Consider the following 17,734-nt stretch of genomic DNA (forward strand, 5'->3'; position numbering starts at 1 on the left):
ACATGGAACAATGATAAGGATGTGTAGGACTATGGTATGCATGAAAACATAGGAGACTTACAATAACTCCATCTTCCCTTGTATAGTGTTGTAACAGTTGAAGTGTTCTTGCATATGTCTGCTCAGTTACAACCAGGAAGGTTTTTGCTCTGTCATGTTACAGTTCTCTAGGAACCTTCATACACGGAGGGGACTGGGCTTCCCTAACCCTCTCGCTTAGCCCAGGGTGTGGGTCTCTCTCCCGTGTCCGGCACAGCCATGCTAGAGTGCCCCAGGCAATGGGCTTCACGCCCTTGCTACTGTCCCTGGTTCTGCAAGTTTTTGCCACCAAATGCTGCTCCACCAGCGCCCCGGCTGGTTCATTAGCTATGTCCCTGCAGGACCGCGACAAAAATAGCGGCTACCGATCCCTGAGTAGTATTCTTACTTTGAGGATGATAAAACAGAAGCACAAAGAAGTTGTTAAAGCGTTAATTCTCCCTTCAAGTGCAAACAGGGGAAACAAAACAGAGAGGCAAGTCGCAAAGACCAGACCACAGTTCCCTCCACGCACCAGAGGGGAAAAGCTGGGCCAACACCTGGGTGGCTTATTGGGAAAACGAACCGGGCTAATCTGGTCATTTACTCGATCCAACTCGTAAGTGGCAAAACTCCATCCAAACTGTGGTGCCTGCAAACGTCCTGCCATCCTTCTGGACCAGTGATCCCCACCCTGGGCTGCACGTGGCAATCATCGGGGGAGATTTTAATCTCGTTGCCAGGCCACACCGCAGATCGATCACCAAAATCCTTGGAGGGTGACTCTAGGGTAGAGAAGCACTTCTTTATATTCCACGGTCAGTGGCATCCCCCAGCCTAAGGCCAAATATACGGCTTTCTTCCTCAAATCTGCACTCAGCATAAATGAACCAACCAGGCTGGAGGGGGGCGACTCTGTGACTACTTTAAATTTACACCATGGTCTTGTGATTTTACATGAGATGAAGAGACCAGCTTTTCCCTAAACAGCCAAATCCCACCCCCCACCCCTTTTCACGAGACAAGACGGTCACTCGAGTTTTCTCTTTCTAGAGGGATCTCCGACCAGAGCTCACCATGCCAGCACAGCTTTTAGAATCCCATGTGGGTGCTTCTATTTAAAAGTTGTCTGTCTACAAATGCTCGAGGGAACAGACAGTCTGGTTTCTCCCTCACTTTTAGTCAGTTTGTGCTGGAAATAAACGTCCAGGCTTTGTGTGACAAGTGGAGACAGGACCCTAGAGAAAGGAGGCCCGGGACCAGACTGGCTGGGAACAGAGCTGCTCTCCGCCCACCTGCACCGGTACATCTGATGGGATGCTTAAGTACCAAAGGACAGGCCCGCAGGACCTGTTAGTATATAAACATATACTCAATCGACAGTGACCTGAGCAACCGTGGGGTCCCCTCCTTCCCTGGTCACTGCGCTAGCCTCCCGCGATCCAGCCAGCATGGCCCAGCAAGGGTCCCCAGGCTGGCTCAGCTCAAGGGCCATCCTGTTCGGATTGCTCGTACCTTGGGCTGCACGGTTGTTACAGCTGCCAACAGCACCCGTGGGTAAAGGTCGCGCTTCGGAATCAAGTGACCTGGGTTTCTGCTGGCTCCACCAGTCACACACCTTGGTTGTGAGGGCTTAGCTTCCTCAGGGGCAAAACATGAAGTTTCAAGAAACCATAAACTGCTTCGTGCCGTGATCAGTAGTACTCTTATTGTCTTTAAGTGTTTTTGTCCAGTTACAAAGAATGGACTCTCACATCCCTGACTCTCTCGCTCTTTCCTGTCTGTTGGGCCTATGGAATTGTCCGGAAAACCCAGTATAGTTTAGTCACCTAGAGGGCTGGGCGGCTGAGGCTTCTTCTTCTGTGGGGGTTGTGGTTGTGGTTGTTAGAGATGTTTGACTTCCTATCAAGCATCACATTTTAGAAATCTCTTTTTAAGCATGTTTCACATTTCCCCTGAAACCACCATCGTCATTTTCTTCCGGGACCCCTTGGTGCTCCTCAAAGCCCGGATGCGCCCCTTCCCCACTGTGCAGCGCAGGCTGCGCCTGGTGTTCATGCTGCTGCTCTCCGCTTTGCTCTCTCCTCCCACTTCCCCCCCGTTGGGCAGATTAGACACACTCGGGTCTTTCGGTCTTAGGGCTACAAATGGTGGACTTCCTGTTTCCACGTTGCAGGTAGATTCTCTTTCATTTCTCAGCAGCCTTAAAATCTGTGCGTCACGGTCAGCAGCTGTCCTCCTACCCCAGGGCCCCTCTCTACCCAGCAGGAGCTGGAGTTCAAGTTTCATTGTTTTGTCTCCATAACTCTCTGTTGCCTCACTGGACGATCCGAGAATAGGCCACCGATCTAAGTGCAGAATGAGCTTCGTGTATGCATTAGTCATCTACGGCTGCCTAGCAAATCACCCTAAAATGTAACAAGTTAAAATAACAATAGTTATGGCCTGGTGATGGGTATTAAAGAGGGCACGTTCTGCGTGGAGCACTGGGTGTTATGCACAAACAATGAATCATGGAACACTACATCCAAAACTAATGATGTAATGTATGGTGATTAACATAACAATAAAAAGGGGAAAAAATAACAATAGTTATGATTTTACACTTTCTGCAGGTCAAGAATCTGGGAGTGGCTCAGCTGGGTCTCTCGCAGGCTGTGGTCAAGGTGCTGGCCAGGAGCTATAGTCATTTGAAGGCTCAAGTGCTTGTGGGCAGGATTCAGTTCCTTCCATACTGTGAGACTGAAGGCCTCAATTCCTTGCTGGCTTTTGGCCGGAGGTCTTTTTTTTTTTTTTTTTAAAGATTTTTTATTATTTTTTTTTTAACAGAGAGAGAGACAGCAAGAGAGGGAACACAAGCAGGGAGAGTGGGAGAGGGAGAAGCAGGCTTCCCGCCGAGCAGGGAGCCCGATGCGGGGCTCGATCCCAGGACCCCGGGACCATGACCTGAGCCGAAGGCAGACGCTTAATGACTGAGCCACCCTGGTGCCCTTGGCCAGAGGTCTTTCTTTGTTCTTTGTCTCATAGGTCTCTCCATAGGAGACAGCAAGCAAGAGGAGCCAGAGAAAAGGCAAAGCTGAAGTGATGATCTTTAGAACTTGATCTTGGAAGCCATATCCTATCACTTGCACCATATTGTATTTGCCAACAGCAAGTCACTAGGTCCGGCCATCACGCAAAGGGAGGGGACTACACAAGGTGTGACTACTGATGTTGGAGAGACGTTAGGGTTCAAAGCCCATGGCCAAGAAAGAATTCTTGAGACGTCTTTGGTGCAACAAGGTGGTTTTATTAAAGCCCGGGGACGGGACCCGTGGGCAGAAAAGAGCTGCCCTGGGGTCATGAGCAGTGGCTCATTATATACTTTCAGGTTGGGTGGGGGTTTGGGATAGCACAAGCCTCCCAGGTATTTTGGAAACAAGATTTCCAGGATCCTGAGGGGGCTAGCTATTGTTGGGGAAAGGTCATTCATTACTGTTTAGGAAGTACTCAGTCATGAGACCCTTCAGATGTGTATCAGTGGGTCATATGCTTGGGGGATGAATGTCAACATGCATCTTGGTGGGTGGAGATAAAGGAAGTTTCCAAAGGAATTTTTGTATGTTAGAGTAGACTTACAGAATCCTGGGGGTCGAGCTAAGATTGCCTTTTTGCCCTTTGCAAAGTATTAACAGCAAGGCAGCTGAGTCCTTAGAGGAATGTCACTCTGCCTGTTTCAAGGACTTGTCACTGAGCTGTAGGTAGTAAGGAAATTTTTGTAATGATTTTTCTTCTGCCTTTGTTTCCCACATCAATTACCAGGAAGTGGGGATCGTGGGGGCCATTTTGGAAGTTGCCAACCACAGTGTAATGGTGCAACGTGACATGAAATTAAGAAATTCACGTGGATTTAAGCAGCAAAGTATATGGAAATCATTGCTCTTTGCAGTTTATTCCCAAACATCAATACCACACAGGAAATCAGAGAAATCTACGCTAGAACTGTATGTAAATGGTAACAAGTCCACCAAAATGCTTCAATGACCACTATTTTCTGGGATAAAAAAAGTTCTACACAATGCCTTTATAAGACTCAACTGAAAAAAACGTAAGAGTACAAAAGGGCATTATTCAGTAAAATATGTCCCACGTTGGGCAAAGGCATTTTAAGGCTCGGATGGCTTTCATGGTATGAAAACACAAAGACAGTTTTCATTTCTTCTGGCTTTGTGTGTCCAACATTGCTTTAAGCACAAGTCAATTTCATTTGACCCACTAAATCAGTGAATACATACCCACTTCTACCATATATATTGTGGATATGGAGCAAGGCAATTTATGGTCCCGGACTCCCTCCACCGAAGACCAACATTTTCTAACACCTGCCTATGCAGTGGCTCTCTATGAAGGAGCCATTGCATCCACACTGCCTTACTAGGTGCATCACTTCCCTTGATTCCTATTCTGGGTTGTAATAACTGGCCTGGTTTTCTTCCCCCAGGCATTTTTCTACTAAAACTGAGGCCATTTAATGCCTCTTACTGGGTCAGCCTCATTTTAGAGCAGTAGTTCTCAACAGGAGTGATTTTGTCCCCAGGGGGTGTTTGGCAATATTTAGAGACATTTTTGATTGTCACCTTGGCAGGGGATGGAGGTGCCATAGGCATCTAGTGTGTCAAGGCTAGGGATGCTGCTAAACATTCTGTGATGTCACAGGACAGCCCTGGCATCAAAGAGCTATCCAGTCCCAAATCTCACTGGTGCCAAGGCTGAAACTCTGAGTTAGGGTTAGCGGTAACTTTTTTTCCTATTCAGGGGGAATTTAGTATCTTTTGTTTGGTAGGGAAGTTAATATAATCTCAGGTTAACCTGGGTTCTGACCTTGCTCTTACCTTGCCCTAATTCTAATGCTGGGGTTCCTGTGCTCACCTTTCTACCTTGGTATCCCGGGTATCTTGCTTCTGGGTAGTCCCTGCATGGTCAACCCCTGCCAGAGATACAACTCAGAACCTAAGCTCTGAGATCTCAAACCAAGATCCGGCCTCTGATTCACAGGCAGCATGAGGGCAGGCTGATGTCCTTTCTGCTCTTTCTGGCCAACCTCCTGCTCATGGCTGACTGGCTCCTGCACATCACCTAACCCTGTCTGGCACTCACTGCCAGTCCATCTGCCCGTCCACCTTTCCCAACCCCTTGTCCCCATGCTCCTACTATTTGCTTCAATTTTTTTTTTTAAGGTTTTATTTATTTATTTGACAGAGAGAGAGAACACAAGTAGGCAGAGCGGCAGGCAGAGAGAGAGGGAGAAGCAGGCTCCCCACTGAGCAGGGAGCCCAACACAGGGCTCGATCCCAGGACCCTGGGATCATGACCTGAGCCGAAGGCAGACGCTTAACCAACTGAGCCACCCAGGCGCCCCTATTTGCTTCAATTTCTGACGCTACCTGTCTGGGGTCTCCCAGATGTTCTATGGTCCCGCTCTCTGAACTTGCCCTCATATAGTTAGGCATGGTCTGGTCCAAATTTCTGTCCTTTCCCAGCCCGGAAGTCTAGTTTCTAATATCTTGCTTGCCTAGTCTAGTCCTTCCTATTGCCTGATGACCTCTTGTTCTGACCCATGAAATAGATCCAGCTGTATGTTGAGTTATGCCAGAACAGGCACTAAAATCGTAGAAAATAAATTCATTAAATGGATGATGACTGATTTTATGTAGGTAAAATGGCAACCAGGAGAGCCTTTTCACTGAATTTTTAAATTTTCCCAAGTTTTTCTGATTGGTTTTTAAAATTGTTTGTTGTTGTTCGTTTTTGGTTTATTAGTTTTTTGAATTATAGTGCAGGGGATCAGAATATGATAGCTCCAAATAAACTACTTTGGCATAAGATTTTGAGCTGAAGAAAACTGAGAAACAGCAGATGCCAAAAATAGCTCTCTGCCTTCTCCCCATTTGCCTCAAAGCAGAACATAAAATTCCATTTGTAAAGGTGTCCCTCTCTCATACCGGGAAGAGGAGGACAATTCTTAGACTCCTAAGCACCAGGGACAACCATAGCCTCTTATTAGCCTGGAGATGAGAGGAATCTACCCATAACGAACTTCACTAGCTAACCATTATCTTCCATTAGTTTCCCCACATATATTTACTTTACTGTGGCTTGTCACCCCTAAAAGCCTAAGCCTGTTTTCCTTTTGTCTTGTCACCTCTCTGCAAATCTCTTACTCTTGTTAAGATGCCATAACAGCTTAAGTTCTAACCACCACTTTAAGTTATCACTGAATTTCTTCCATATATATATACATACACTCAGCTCATGTTAATAAACTCAGTTTTTCTCTTGTTAACCTGTCTTTTGTCAGTTTAATTTCCAGGGACCCAACTGCAGAACTGAGAAGGTAGAGGAAAAGTTTTGTTTTTTTTTCCTCTCCCTTACAACAGACACAATTGAAAAGATGGCCCTGGTATGTTTAGAAGGGCTTCTTAAGAGCCCATTGAAGCTTATAGTCAGGCAAAGAAGAGAGGGTCATCAAAAGCCAAGAAGGAAGAGTAGGAGAAATGATGACTAAACGCAGTGTAGTGTCCTGAATGAGATCCTGGAACAGAAAGAGGACAGTATGGAAAAACGTGAAATTCAAATAAAGTCTGGGGCTTGGTTAAATTACACCAATTTTAGTTTCTTCATTTTGACAAATATGCCACAGTCATGAAAGATACTAACTGTGGGGAAACTGTGTAAGGGGTTAAAAAAAATAAACACAAAGAGGATATTTGGGGAACTTTATGCTGTGAAGAAACCCTTCAAAAAAGCACAAGGACATGGTTTTTGTTTTGTTTTGTTTTGTTTTGTTTTTAAAAGGATGTGATTCCAAGGCCACTTCTGTTTCCTCCCTTGTCCAGACACCATCCCTTAGGTCAAGAGGGTGAGGTAAGCGTTTTCCAGGCAAACCGTAGTTGGTCCCCACATTCTTCCTAGTTCAGAATGGTTTGAAACAGATGTTTCCATGCAACCATTTGAGGACAGAATCCGTTTCCAAGCTGAGAAACTCACACCCACCTTCGTGTGTATCTGTTAATTTCTTTCAAATACATCACTTCCTTTTGTAGCAATAGTCTTCCAATCACAAACACATGACGTCCTGGCCTCAGTGGCCTCATAGAAGTGTGCACTGTTATTAGAAAGGGTTAGCCAGACCCCTAGATGAAGAAAAATGTGAATTTGACTTCCTGGCATTTTCAGTATGAGTGAATCCACTTAAGCAACTGCTCCCTGTCCTCGAACATGATTTTGCCATTTATTCTGGATGGTCACTGCTGGGGAGTTTACCACTGCAGGGGCAGGTACAGATGCATTTGCCAAACCCATTAGAGAGGAACTACAATGAAGCCCCTCCCCCGTGTGACCGCCAAATCGTCAAACAATGTGTTCAGCATGATATGTCCTAGTTCTGACATTTTTCAGCAGCTAGGGAAAGACCAAGCATAATTTTTCAGAGAGTAAATCTTCCAGCAAGCAAATAATTACTGAAGGTTTTCCCTAAGGTATTTTCTAAAGTAATGTAAGTGTAGTTAAGGGTGTTCTGAACATGTCATCTCTCTGCAGAATAATAAGGAGAATATTTAAGAATCTGTTGCCATTTTATGCACTAGGGGCTTGCTCCCTTCAAGAAAGGCAGTGACAAGGTTTTTAAAATGGAGGATCTGATTTTCATTCAAGATCATGCCTGTTTTAAAAGCATTTGTTTTTACCAATATTCAAATAATATTAAAGAGAATGAAACTGATCCATATATCCAGTGTTTCCCTTGTAAGATAAAAGGACCAACCTTCTATAAGTAGATTAATAAAAAAAAAATCAATAAATAAACCTTGGTTCAGAATGAAATTACTGACAATGCAATTCTTAGAATAATTGAAAAGATAAAGAAAAATGGTACTATGCTCATTTCCTTCCTTTACAGATCATGTGGTTCTTATGCTGTGAAGAACATTCTTATTCTTTATCCGCTCACCCTTGCCAGGTGGCCAGCATGCAGATACCATGCAGCCAGACATGGAAGGGTCAACTTCCATTTTCTAGTTCCATGCCGTCCCTAGGACCTTATGGGATATAGCCTTTGTGGGATCCGCAAGTAACAAGGCTGAGGTCTTTGATTTCCCTATAGGGTTCCAGAACCCTCTCCTTGGGGCTTTTTCAGCGTTTGGCATCACAAGCCCCAGAGACCAAGAGAATGGGAGCTGTCGCCATAAGAATGCCCATAATAAGTAGGTATTGGCATTTTCAATTATACGGTAACAATACTATAATCCTGAGTTTCTCAGCCTTGGCACTATTGACATTTGGGGTCAGAGAATTCTTTGCTATGAGGGCCGTCTCGTGCATCGTAGGATATTTAACATCCCTGGTCTCTAGCTACTAGATAGCATTAGGTCTTGGCAACCAAACTGTCTCCAGACATTGCTGAATGTCCCCTGGGAGTCCCAACCATCCACCTCCCCTTCCCTGCCCCCACCTTTGAGAACCACTGCTGTAGTCAACAAGGGAGGAATAGCTGACCCAGAGCAGCTCAGGAAAGAGGCCAAAAGGAACAAATACAAAGAATGGTGCTTCGGGTTTAAAGTCTTTAAAAAGCCCATCTATTACTGTCTACTTTGTGGCATTTACAATGTTGTGCAAGCATCACCTCTATCTCATTCCAGAGCATTTTCATCACCACAAAAACCCTGTACCCACAAAGCAACCATTCCCTTTGTCCCCTCTCCAGTCCCAGACACCCACTATCTACTTTCTGCCTGTCTATGGATTTACTTATTCTGGACATGTCATATCAATGGAATCATACAACGTGTGGCCTTTTGTATCTGGCTTCTCCCACTTAGTATAGTCTTTTCAAGGTTCATCCATGTTGTGGCACACAGCAGGACCTCATTCCCTTTTACTGCCAAATACTTTCATTGTATGCCTAGGACCACAATTCATTTGTCCATTCATCCACTGAAGGACATTTGGGTTGTTTTTTATTTTTTTATTTTTTTAAAAGATTTTATTTACTTATTTGAGAGAGAGAATGAGAGAGAGAGAGCACGAGAGGGAAGAGGGCCAGAGGGAGAAGCAGACTCCCCGCTGAGCAGGGAGCCCGATGCGGGACTCAATCCTGGGACTCCAGGATCATGACCTGAGCCGAAGGCAGTCGCTCAACCAACTGAGCCACCCAGGCGCCCCGGACATTTGGGTTGTTTCCACCTTTTGGCTATTGTGAATAGTGCTGCTATGGACGTGTGTGTGCAAGTTTTTGTTTAAACACTTGTTTTCAATTCTTTTGAACACACACCTAGGGGTGGAACTGCTGGTTACATGGTAATTCTATGAAGAGTAACCCATTTTTAATCTGGAACTCTAAAGTGGTTAGTGTTTTCAATGATTATTTTAAAAAAATCTACCAGGGACCAGACTTAACACCAGTGATAGCTTTGAAAGGCCCTAGAATAAGTCTTGTTAACCTTGGGTCTCAAATGGTCTTGGGCAGTCTCTGAATGGGTTTCAAAAGAAAACCTCTAGAAATGTGTCAATTGTGTGTGTGTACAAATGTGAACCTCGCTAGGGAGAAGGTTATTAGTTGTCAGTAGAATCCCAGAGGAGGTGTCCGTGACCGCCCACCCCCCAAACCTAGAAGCCTCTATATCAGAAATATCATTCAGTTGCTTGAAGAAAAAAATAGCGTAAATATATTACAATTCTAATTGTCGATTATACCTCAATGGAGCTGAAAAATAAAAACAGTGGGAAATTCTAGTTTTAAAGATTGGGAGTGGTGTGATTCTTGGCAAACATCAACATTTCTGAGCCTCCCCATCTGAAAAATGGTTCCCTGCATTCATCTGCCCAACCCCCCAACATCATCCATTGATTCTCAACACTGCTGCCCAGGTGATCTTTTTATACTGCCAATTCGATCAAGCCACCCTTTCTAGAAACACTTCAATGGCCCCTCTTTGTTCTCTGCATAAAAGCCAAAATGCTAGTGGAGACTACAATATATTTTCATCTATTCTTCCCATTCTGTCATTATCTCCCATCAGCCTCCCTCCTTTTCAGAGCTGTTTCCCATTTCTGCCACATGCCAAGCTCCCTCCTGCCTCAGGACCTTTGCACGTGCTGGTCCCGCTGCCTGGGAACACTATCACCACCTCCTCTACCTGCTCACACCTACTGACCCTCGAGGTTTTAAGGCAAACATTAGGTCCTCAGGAACACTGTATCTTAACCTCCCACCCACAGATTAAGCCAACTGCCCCTACTGTGGTTCTCATGGCACTTATGACAATTTTACATTTACAGTTACCCGATAATTGGACTACAGTTTGTCTCACCCAGTAGAATAGAAATTCCATATGGGCAGAGACTTTGCTTTTGCTCACCATTGTATTGCTGGCATATACACTTTTGCTTTTGCTCACATTGTATTGCTGGCATGTATATATACACATGGAATTCCTGACTAAAAGAACGCTAAATTCATCTGTTAATGCTAAATAGGTAAAATTCTGACACTAAATTTACCTAAAGGAGATAAAAAAATACTGAGAGCCTTTACAACTAGATCTCAAAGTGTGGTTGCCAGATACCTGGGGGGTCCCCAAGACCCTTTCAAGGGTTCTGTGAAGTCAAAACTATTCTCCTAATGCCTCAAAGATGTTACTTGTCTTTCTCACCATGCTGATATCTGCACTAGTGTTACAAAGCAGTGGGGAGTAAAGGTGCTGGAACCTGAACTTGAATGAAGGCATTGGTGCACGCTGTACTAGTAGGGATTGTGTTCCCACCACCATGCACTTGCAGAAAACACAAACGCCAGTAAAATTATTACTTTTACTATCTTTCAACTCTTGAGTACACATCTTCATAAATTCTGTGTGACAAAATGAGAAGTATGTCTAAATCCTTTCTGCCATCTACCAATGTTCATATATTGTCTCAAGGAAAAGCCCTCAGTGACTGTTTGGGGGCACCTGGGGGGCTCAAGTCATGATCCTGGGGTCCTGGGATTGAGCCCCGAGTCGGGCTCCCTGCTCAGCAGGGAGTCTGCTTCTCCCTCTGCCCCTCACCCCACTCGTACTCACTCGCTCTCTCTCTCAAATAAAATCTCAGAAGAAAAGAAAAGCACTCAGTGACTGTTTCAAGTGCCAATATTTGAGTTGCCAGGTAAACTAGCTGTTGTTTTCACGTGATACCATTTTAACTCGAAAGGCTAACTGACAACCAGGGGTTTTTACAGAGTTGAGGACTAGGCAGACATTTTCTCAAAAATGAACAAAATGGGCTTGTCAGTTTGAGGAAAACAATTGACAGTATTTGCTGCCAATAATAAAATTTGAGTTTGAACTTGAGCTTTCAAGTGACAATTACAATTTTAGAAAACTTGAATATGCCCCCATGGGCTTGACAGCTTCCCATCATTTAAAGACTTCTCTGAGGAGATCAGTGGTATTAATGAGTGTGATTTTATTTTATACTGTATAAGGAAGATCTACATAACTCAATGAAACAATATTTCCCTCATGACCAACACACAATGTTACAAAATCATGCATGGGTAAAATATTCATTCAAAATGTAAGATAAGCCAATGAATTTTAATGTAACAGAGTACAAAAACGTCATTACTATGGTTTCAAATCTCATAATGTATATTTTCTTCAAGAAACTACCACTTGTCACAATTTGGTGTAGTACCATAGAAGAATATCTACAACTACCTGAAAAAGTTGTTAGTATACTCCTCCTATTTCCAAATACTTATCCTTGGGAGGCTGGGTTTTCTCTATATTTTCTGAACAAAACAATGTTTCAGAATCTACTGAATACAAGGGCGCCCGGGTGGCTCAGTTGGTTAAGTGTCTGCCTTCGGCTCAGGTCATGATCCCGGAGTCCCAGGACTGAGTCCCACATCGGGCTCCCTGCTCAGCGGGGAGTCTGCTTCTCCCTCTGGCCCTCCCCGCCTCTCGTTCTCTCTCTCTCTCTCTCAAATAAATAAAATCTTGTAAAGAAATCTACTGAATACAGAAGCAAATATGAGAATCCAGCTTCTATTAAGGCAGACATGAACGAGACTGCAAAGATGTGTAACAATGCCATTTTCCCAATAAATTTTTTATTTAAGAAAATAGTTGTTTTCATGAAAATGTGTTATGTTAACACATATTGGGTTTGCTATTGTGATTTTAAATAAATTAATAAATAAGTATTTAGAAATTTTTCTCCACTTTTATTTCTAACCTGGTAACACCAATTGATAAAAATCCACACAAACATGAGCCCTCTGGAGTCCTCAGATTCTTAAGACTAAATGTTGGAGAATGGCTGATTTACATTACAAATAAAGATCTCCATTTTAAAATTTTGAAATTGCTGATAGTGTTATAACATGAGGTTAATATTCAAAATATATAAGGAACTCATACAACTCAATAGCAAAAACCAAACAATCCAACTTAAAAAAATGAAGAGAGGACCTGAATAGACATGTCTCCAAGGAAGACATCCAGACGGCCGACAGACGCATGAAAAGATGCTGAACGTCACTCACTCATCATCAGGGAAATGCAAATCAAAACCACAATGAGCTATCACCTCACGCCTGATAGAATGGCTCATCTCAAAAAGACAAGAGCTAACACAAGTTGGCGAGGATGTGGAGAAAAGGGAACCCTCATGCACTGTTGGTGGGAGTATCCCTTGGTGCAGCCACTGTGGAAAACAGTATGGTGGTTTCTCACAAAATTAAAAATAGAACTACCCTACGACGCAGCAATTCCACTTCTGGGTACATATCCAAAGGAAATGAAATCAGGATCTCAAAGAGATATCTGAACTTCTATGTTCATTGCAGCATTATTCACAATAGCCGAGGTACAGAAACAACTGAAGTGTCTCCGGATGGATGAATGGATAAAGAAGATGTTTCTATATGGCTATTATATTATATACATAAGTAAATGCACAATGGAATATTATTCAGTCATGAGAAAGAAGGAAATCCTGCCACTTGCAACAACATTGATGGACCCTGAGGTCATTATGTTAAGTGAGATATATCAGAGAAAAACAAATACTGTATGATCTCACTTATATGTGGCATCTAAAAAAGCTGAACTCAGAAACAGAGTGTCGATTGGTGGGGCACCTGGGTGGCTCAGTTGGTTAGGCATCTGCCTTCAGCTCAGGTCATGATCCCAGGGTCCTGGGATCGAGCCCCGCATTGGGCTCTCTGTTCAGCAGGGAGTCTGCTTCTCCCTCTCCCACTCCCCCTGCTTGTGTGTGCTCTCTCTCTTTCAAATAAGTAAATTTTAAAAATCTTAAAGAAAAAGAGAGTACCACCATTGGTGGTTGCCAGGGGCTAGGGGATACAGAAAATGGGGAGATGGTGGTCAAAGGGTACAAACTTCCAGTAATAAGATGAGTAAGTCCTGAGGATCTCATGCACAGCATGGCGACTCTAGTTAAGAATACTGCATTATGTACTTGGAAGTTGCTAAGAGAATAGATCTTAAGTGTTCTCATCACAACAACAAAAAGTAAACAACAAATTTCTGTAAAAGTAATCATGGAGGTGTTACCAACATTACTGTGGTCATCATGTCACAATATATATGTGTATTAAATCATCACGTTGTACACCTTAATCTCAGTGTTATATGTCAATTAAATCTCCATGAAGCTGAAAAAAATATAATTATAAAGCAACCAGACTATAGAGTCTGTAGAGCTGGAAAAGCAGATATGCCTCAATTATTTTAACAGTAAGTCCCTTAAGCAAAAAAAAAAATAAAAAAATCTCTATAAATTATAAATAGCAAAAGCTAAGAGCAGTTACTCAGAGAGCTATATGTACCTGTTTAGGAAAACAGGAACAGCAACCAATCACCAGTTATCATGTCCAAACGCCTATATCCAAGTACGTGTAGCGTAAAGGGGAGGAAAAAGCCAAGAGGGTATAAGTGTTCATAGAAGGACAATTCTGATTCATTTGAACTCTTTAGTTATTAATAATCACTGATCACAAAGTAAAACACCCTTGCATTCTCGAAAAAGAAGTAATCCCAGGGCGCCTGGCTGGCTCAGTCAGTGAAGCAGGTAACCCTTGATCTCTGGGGTGATAGCTTTGAGCCCCACGGTGGGTGTAGAGATTACTTAAAAATAAAATCTTAAAAAAGGAAAAAAACAGTAATCCAACAAGACTGGATCATGGAAATATACTTTTTTTTTAAGTAGGCTCCACGCCCAACATGGGGCCCGAGCTCACGACCCCCAGTTCGAGAGTCACAGGTGCCACGGACTGAGCCAGCCGGGTGCTCCGAGACCGAATCGTGGATATACTACTCTTTGTTATATTATTCTCTGTGTTTTCTAGGCTTGAAATTTGCATGATAATAAAAGCAGCACACCACACTGGTAACCTGGGGAAATAGAGTGATTCTCAAGGTGCGAACAGGAAGACCCTCAAACAATACAATCTTAGTAACATTTATTCTTTACCCACATGCTTTTTTAATTTTTCCCAAACCCATAATGTAATGGATTTTATCCTAAAGCAGGGCCTCTGCTCCCTGCCAGTTTTTGACCCATTTCTACGCTTACTTAGGGGAAGACATCAGAGAATCGGAGATGCCCAATTCCCACCACCCTAGGCGGGGTCTCCACCAGGGGCTTCACAACCGAGTTCCCGTCCTTCAGCTTCCCCGCCCTCCACACCCCCCAACAACCCTAGTGATTATTTTTACCTAAGGAGTAGCTGCTAAAGGAAGCCTGCTCAGTTCAGGGCAAAGGGCTGGTTTCCTGGCAGTGCCTGCAGAAGGACAATTGCCCCGGAATATGCATCGTGTACTTTAGATACAGGTTTTGGCTTCTTCTTACTTCCACCCACCCCTCCCCCTACAGACGTGGTCTAAAGACTTTTGTATTTTGTGGTTGGTGAGGATGATGACAGAGCTGATAAAAATGCAAATTTAACACTTCCAGCTCTTAACCCTGTCACCATCCCAAATATTTTCCCTGGGAGTTTGTTTCATTACCCAAGGTTTTAGGATAGCTAAAATTCACATATAACGAAACACACAAGTCTTCAGTGTATCGTTCCGTGAGTTTGGACAAATGCGCGCCGTACCACCTAATCCAAACCCCGGTGAAAATGGTCATTACTTTCCCTCCAGAAAATTCCCCCTTGCTCCTTCCTTCCTGGCCAAAAATCACTATCCTCTCCTGCTTAGAGGCAGTCACTGTTTGATTTTCCCATCGCACTGAATCCCGGAGTGTATTTGGGGATTGGAGGGAGAGGAGGCAAATTTCTGAGAACCCTCATTCATTAAATGAGTTGAGTTGTGGATTCACCCAAAGGGGCTCTGCTCAGTCTTGAACTGGAGGCCCAATTTTCACAAGGGGGCTTCTGATTAAGGCCGAGCTGAAATCCATTTTCCCCAAAGTCGCTTCTGTTTTCATGGACATAACCCTGGCGCTATATCCAGGAGATGTCAATGCTTAAGGGCCAGGGAGGAGAAAATATAGCTTAGGCAAAGAAACCAAGACTCAAAAGTTTAAAATCTAGCTCTTACTTGGAGCTCACCATTTTTATGTCTATGCTTTATATGAAGAGGCTTCAGACTAGGGATCTAAATTTTAAGCATATCCCCAACCTGGACTGGCCACGACTTTGGATAAATTACTTCCCATCTCTGAACTTCTACTAGCTATAAAGTGAGTACCGCTGTATTGATTTCCACTATAATGGGCAGTGTGAATCTTGTAGCCATGGTATTTGGGATGACGGCTTGTTTATGTGCATCCAGCCTCCCTCAGGTCCATGAGGTCTAATGAAATGAAAGCAGACTCCTTCATTCGCAACGCAAGAGGTGTCGAAGAGAAAGTTCGATGACAAAATTAGCCATACACTTACGGGGGAAGGACAGTGTCCAGAATTTTATTCATTATCAAATAAATTTGGTTATTTTATATTTCCTGTCAGATTACTTTTCAGATGTCAGTACTCATCAGTATGCAAAAAAAGCAACGCTACCTTGCTAACTCTGCTAAAGTCACTTCTGTATTGTTGTGTTCATTAGAATGTTCAGGAAGGATTCATTTGGTTCATACAATAAAAGAGCTACAAATGGTAATGATTCCCAAACAGCACTTTGTTCGCAAAGAATCCCACGCCAGAACACTGAGGGGGCTGACTTCTGTGGTGGGAACTCAGCTACACCATGTGTTCGAACAGAACCCAGTTTCTCCCTGTGAGCAAGTCATTCTCCTTGGCAGCCTAGAGTCTGTCTTTCCCCGCGGGACTCATACCCTGCGTGGCTTTTGCTTTTATCCCTTCTCTTTCCTATTCCTCTCCTGCCCACGAGGATTCCAGCAGAACCTCAGTGTGAAGATCCAACACAAAAAAAATCAAAAAGTCCAACGAGCAAACCCTCAGGTACAGAAATCCCTTCTCTTCTCTCAGGCTCGATCTATTTCTTGGCGGAGCCCCAGGTCAGGAGGCAAGTTCGCTGTGGATGCGTGTTCTGTGCATTGGGTGCCTCCCAGGGTGCTGCAAACCTGTGCTCGGGGTGAGGGTGAGCGTTCCCCCCTGAGATGGGGAATCAAACCCTCGGGGTGCGGCTGCAATCGGACAGAGTGGGAACACTGGGGGAGATTTGGGGGTTCAAGCTTCTGATGCCTGGTCTGGGGCTAGAAACCCCCATTCTCTGAGCCTCAGTACCCTCGGCTGGAACTGGGAAATGAGGACCCACGCGCTTGTAGAACTTCGCTCAGACTTTAACACTCATAATTCTCACCTGAGACTCTTGTGACGCTGCAGAGTCTGCTGCCACAGGTCTGGGGTGGGGCCAGACACCGCAGGTCTTCCAAGCTCCCAGGGGACCCTGGTGCTGCTGGTGGTCTGCGGACCCCAATTTGAAGAGCGTATTCTGTGGCCGGGCTTGGGTCAGGTGCTTGGTGTTTCAAAAGGTCTTCACATTCTCATGATGAAGTTAGCATCACTCCCTGCAACACAAAAAGCAACCTGCGCTTGGAGAGGTCAGGAGAGCGCCTGGCGTCACGCAGCTGGTGAGCGGCACAGAGGAACCCTGGTCCCCCCAGTCAGTGAGGAGAATGAGTTACAGCCGTGCTAGTCGGAGGACGGGCCCCTCGTTAGCAGCACCAGCAGCACCTGGGAATGGGCTGCACACGCACGTTCTTGGGCCCCATCTCAGACCTACTCAACCAGAAAGTCTGGGGGTGCTCCCTGCGATCTGCAGTCCAACAGGTCACCCTTCGTTCTTCTGATTCTGCTGAACATTCAACTTTGAGGATCCCTGAATCAGAACACTGCTTCTCAGACCTGATCACGTGCACGAATCTCCCAGGCGTCCTGTTACAGTGCACCTTCTGATTCTGCAAGTGCAGAGTATGGCGTGAAAGCGTGCATTTCCAACAAGCCCCCATATACTGCCGATGTCGCTGGTCCAAGGACCACACTCCGACCAGCAAGGAACTGGATGATTTTTCCCTCCAGTCAGAAGACTGAGTTATCTGTGGGTTTTACTCTTCACATGCCGATAGAGGTGGAGAAAGAAGCGGAGAGGACATTCCTGAATTTAAGTGCAGAACGGGCTCAAACCAGAAAGCTTTAAATTCAATCTCAAAATTCTAGGATAAGCAATAATACAGTAAAACACCAAAAGAGGGGCGCCTGGGCGGCTCA

The 17,734-nt window shown here is 44.4% G+C and overlaps 1 long non-coding RNA gene across 1 annotated transcript in view; it reads right to left on the bottom strand.

Annotated features, from left to right (window-relative positions):
- Positions 1-17,031, bottom strand: part of LOC114218087 (uncharacterized) — a 36,591-nt gene extending 19,560 nt beyond the window's left edge. Inside the window, exon 1 of the long non-coding RNA XR_003611108.1 lies at positions 16,827-17,031. This is a non-coding gene — a long non-coding RNA (uncharacterized LOC114218087). The remainder of the gene's footprint in view (positions 1-16,826) is intronic.
- Positions 17,032-17,734: the final 703 nt, after the last annotated feature.

Source organism: Eumetopias jubatus, unplaced genomic scaffold, assembly GCF_037043125.1.
Source record: "Eumetopias jubatus isolate StellerSeaLion01/CBP00866 unplaced genomic scaffold, mEumJub1_p1.0 scaffold_11, whole genome shotgun sequence".
Lineage (NCBI taxonomy): Eukaryota > Metazoa > Chordata > Mammalia > Carnivora > Otariidae > Eumetopias > Eumetopias jubatus.